Consider the following 4,905-nt stretch of genomic DNA (forward strand, 5'->3'; position numbering starts at 1 on the left):
GTGGGACAAGCATAGGGTACATATTCCCATTCAAACAGGGAGAAATAGGCCAAAAGAAAGGTTTAATAGGTCCCAAACAAGTCTGAAATCCAGCAGAGCAGGCATTAAATCTTAAAGCTGGCAAATCATGTACCTTGACATCATGTTCGATGTCCTCTGCACGCTGGTGTGGGTGTTGGGTCCCTAAGTCCTCAGGCAGCTCCACTGCTATGGCTTTCCTGGTCTTGGGCCACACTTTAGGTTTCCCAGGCTGGCATTCCACTCTGGTAGCTCCACAGGTCTGGGGTCTTCATGGTGGTCCCACTGTCATGGCTTCACTAGGCATGGCACTGATGGGGTTTCTCTGCCGCAACTCTGACCCCACATTTCCTCTCTGTATCGCTCTAGCTAAGGCTCTGTGCAGTGACTCTGCCCCTGCAACTGATCTCTTCCTGGATCCCCAGGCTTTTCCACACTTCCTTTGAAACTGGGGTGGAGGATCCCAAGTCTCCATAGCTCTGGCATTCTGTGAGCCTGCAGACCTAACACCACTTGAATGCCACCAAGGCTCCTGGCTTTTATTTTCCAAAGCTGCAGGTCCAGCCATAACTGGGGTCAATTTAGCCACGGCTGGAGCAGCCAAAGCAGCTAGGGTGCTGCAGGGAAGAACAGCACTCCAAGGTGGCCCTGGGCAGCAAGCCCACAGAGGGCAGAGGGCACCTCAGGCCTGTTCCCCAAGACCATTCTGTCTCCCTAGTCCTCTAGGCCTACAATGGAAGATGTAGTCTCTGGGATCTCTGAAATGCCTCCAAGGTTTTTTTCCCCTTCTCTTGATAATCCCTTCTTCTACACTCATCTCCTTAGCAAAGGGTCCCTGGGCTACACCCTTGCTTTTGTGGCCAGGCTGAAAGTTTTCCAACTTTTTGCCCTCTGCTTTCTTTTGAATTATAAATTCTGGCTTTACCTCATAACTTTTCCGCCATAACTCAGCAGAGGCTGTTGCAAGTAGCCATGCAGCTTCCTTAACGCTTTGCTGCTTAGAAATTTCTTCCACCAAATACCCTGGGTCAGCACCTTTAAGTTCCACATTCCAGAAAAGTTTTGAGCATGAAGAGAATGTTCCTTGCTAGCTCGTAGCAAGGGTGATCTTTGCCCCAGTTTCCAATAAGTCCTTTCTCATTTATATCCGAGATCTTCTCAGTATGGCCTTCTCTGTCCATATTTCTATCAGCATTTGGCTCACCACCATTTAACCAGTCTTTAAAATGTTCCAAACTTTCCCTTGTTTTCTTGTCTTCTAAACTTTCATCAGCATCAAGGCTTTTTCTAGCCTGTTCCTCCAAATTCTTCCAGCCATTGCCCATTACCCAGTTCCAAAGCTGCTTCCACATTTTCAAGTATCTGTTATAAGCAACATCCCACTTCTCTGGTACCAGTTTTCTGTATTAGTCCATTTTGGTTGCATATAACAAAATACCTGGAACTGGGTAATTTGTAAGAAAATGAAATTTATTGCTTACAGTTTCAGAGGCTGGGAAGCTTAAAGTCCAGGGGGAACACATCTGGTGAGGGTCTTCTTTGGTGGTGGCTTCACATCAATGCAGGGGTCTCACATGGAGGACATGGTGGAGCAGAGAGAGATTAACCTGTCACGTGCTCTCCTTTCAAAGCCCTCAGAACCTCACCCCTGACCACCATTATTAATCCATTCACTACAGCATGGTCCTACAATCTCATCACCTCTTCAAGGCACCACCTTTCAATTACCTTTCACAATAGGATTTCCCACCCTCTTAACACTGTCACAGTGGGAGGAACACTCAATCCAAGGCACTACTGTATCCCCAATACTGATCACTGTAGACATTCAATAAGTCCTTGTTGAATGAATGAATATGAACAAAGAACTATACTTATCTCTGATTACTATATATGATGATAAAATTATATATTATTTATAAATTATAAATTATTTAATGATAAAATTAAATTCTTTTCTCTATATATGTATTTTTTAAAATTTTCTCAACAATATTATTCTTCAAGTGCCAAGACCCAGTCCTCTCTGGCATCCTCCAAAGCACACATCACAAGAGCAAAGCATACTTTAATGAAAGAATGACTGATGGTCCTGAGCTTGAATCCCAGCTCAGTCAGTTAGCAGCTGTGTGACCTTGGGCAAGTCACTTTTTCTGGGACTATTTCCTCTTCCGTAAAATGGAAAGAACACCTACCTCACAGAGGAGATGTGGAGATTAGGAACAATGTATATGTCTTAGATTGGGTACCCTAAAAAGCACAGGTCTTGGCAGAATTTCATTCTTTTTTATGGCTGAGTAGTATTCCATTGTGTATATATACCACATTTTCCTTATCCAGTCATCCATTGATGGACACTTAGGTTGGTTCCATCTCTTGGCTATTGTAAATAGAGCTGCAATGAACATGGGAGTGCAGGTATCCCTTCAACATGATGATTTCCATTCCTTTGGGTATATACCCAACAGTGGGATTGCTGGACTGTATGTCAGTTCTATCTGTAGTTGTTTGAGGAACCTCCATACTATTTTCCATAATGGCTGTGCTAATTTACAGTCCCACCAACAGTGTAGAAGAGCTCCCCTTTCCCCGCATCCTCACCAGCGTTTGTTATTCTCGGTTTTTTTAGTAATGGCCAGTCTAACTGTGGTGAGATGATATCTCAATGTGGTTTGGATTTGCATTTCCCTGATGACTAATGATGCTGAGCATTTTTTCATGTGTCTGTGGGCCATTTGTGTGTCTTCATTTAAGAGATGCCTTATCAGTTCCTTTGTCCATTTTTTAATTGGGTTACTTGTTTTTTTACTGTTAAGTTGTTTTAGTTCTTTGTATATTCTGGATATTAATCCCTTGTCCAATGCATAGTTTGCAAATACTTTCTCCCATTCTGTAAGTTGTTTTTTTCACTCTGTTAATTGTTCCTTTTGCCGTGCAGATTTTTAGTCTGAAATAATACCATTTGTTTACTTTTTCTTTTGTTGCCTGTGCTTTTGGGGTCTTATTCATAAAGTCTTTGCCCAGTCTTGCCTCCTGAATTTTTTCCCCTGTTTTCTTTTAAGAGTCTTAGAGTTTCAGGTATTATATTTAAGTCTTTAATCCATTTTGAGTTGATATTGATATACGATGAGAGGTATGAGTGTAGTTTCATTCTTCTGCATATGGATGTCCAATTTTCCCAGCACCATTTGTTGAAGAAACTGTCTTTTCCCCAGTATGTGTCCCTGTTGCATTTGTCTAAGTTCAGTTGGCTGTAAGTATGTGGGTTGATTTCTGGGTTCTCTATTCTGTTCCATTGGTCTGAGTGTCTGTTTTTATGCTAGTACCATGCTGTTTTGGTGAAATTCTGCCACTTGTAGCAACATGGATGAACTCAGAGAAAATTATGTTAAGTTAAATAAGCCAGACACAGAAAGAGAAATACTGCATGCGGGAGCTAAAAAATAAACAAATAAAGAAAGGTACAACAATCACAATAATTCATTAAACTTTTAAAAGGAGAAGAGAACTGAGGCCAACAGAGGTGGGAAAGGGGGAGGGGGAAGGGAGGTTAGCGAGAAATTGGTAAAGGGCCACAAAAAATGATTACATAGTGTAATGTTGAATATACTAATAATCCTGATTTGAGCATCACATATTGCACACAGGCATGGATATTCAGTGCTGTACCCCACAGATATGTACAATGAATTATGTTTCAATTTTTTAAAAAAGAAGAGGACTTGGGTGTGGGTGGTTTATTTGTGGGGCTGAGCTCAGGGAGCAAGAGAAAGAAAAACAGGGGACAGGAGGGAAGCAATGATAAGAATGGATTACTGGGGTCTTTGGTGTAGGCAATGGGGGGTTATTCCACCAAGACTTCTGAGAAACATAGAATGCCTCCCAGAGTTGTCCACAGGAAACACAGAAGGCTGGGGTTTTTATTCTCCAGAAGCTGAGTGTTCTTCCAGTAGAGTTACCTCCCCCACATTTCTGGGCTTCACCTCCAGGCTGAGCAGGTTCCTATGCCTTGACAAAGGCCTTCAGACAGAAGTAATGAGGAGATATATGCTGCATGCCTAAGATGAAACGCTATTTCAGTGGGACTCTGAACTCACGCGGATGGATTCATCGCTGCTGGGGTGGATATTAGACGTGACTGGAGGCACCCAAAGCATCTGCTACAGTGTGTGAAGTGCCTGACCCTTTACAACAGGCAAAATGGCCAAAATTAGAAAGGAGAACATACCAGGTGTTGATGAAGATGTGGGGAGAGGGGCGCTCTTGTGCACTGCTGGTGGGTGTGTAAACTGGTGCAGATTTACTGGAAAGCAATCTGGTTGGGCTTAGTAAAATTTAGTTGGCACATGCCCTGTGATCTTGTGACCACCTCCTCCCCCAACCCATCCCATGCGTAGAGCCCCCAGGAACCGTCTCATGCACATCTTTATAAGGATGTTCACTACTGAGTTGGTGGTGGCAACAACCTGGAGGAGAGTTGGACACAACCTGGGTGTCCATCCTCAGGGGAATGGATAAGAAAAATAAGGTGGATGTACCTTATGAAAGAGCATGCAGCAGTAAGAAGCAGCACACAGAATCGATACACAGCAACAGCAGTAGCTCTTCATAATGTTGCACTGAGTGAGAAAAGACAACGAATGATATATATAACATGATACCAGCTTATGGAAACTAAACTCCCACTCATAAAAAGGCATTGCCTGTTTTGCATGGATGCGTGCATATATAAGGACACATACTGAGGACACGGAGGGGGGGCATGACTGTCGGGAGGGAACAAAAGTGAAGATTGGGGATGATGGGGGCAGGGGTGGGGGTGGAGAAGGGAATAACACACAAGCAGGACCTTGTGTGGACCAGGGCTCATTACATGCTATGAACTGA

At 43.4% G+C, this 4,905-nt stretch overlaps 1 long non-coding RNA gene across 1 annotated transcript in view; it reads right to left on the reverse strand.

The window, feature by feature from the left end:
• Positions 1–3,679: 3,679 nt before the first annotated feature.
• Positions 3,680–4,905, reverse strand: part of LOC103588334 — a 24,749-nt gene continuing 23,523 nt past the window's right edge. The window contains exons 2-3 of the long non-coding RNA XR_550303.1: positions 4,557–4,637; positions 3,680–4,202 (exon numbers count right to left, since the gene is read on the reverse strand). This is a non-coding gene — a long non-coding RNA (uncharacterized LOC103588334). The remainder of the gene's footprint in view (positions 4,203–4,556; positions 4,638–4,905) is intronic.

Source organism: Galeopterus variegatus, unplaced genomic scaffold (genome assembly GCF_000696425.1).
Source record: "Galeopterus variegatus unplaced genomic scaffold, G_variegatus-3.0.2 Scaffold553, whole genome shotgun sequence".
Taxonomy (NCBI): domain Eukaryota; kingdom Metazoa; phylum Chordata; class Mammalia; order Dermoptera; family Cynocephalidae; genus Galeopterus; species Galeopterus variegatus.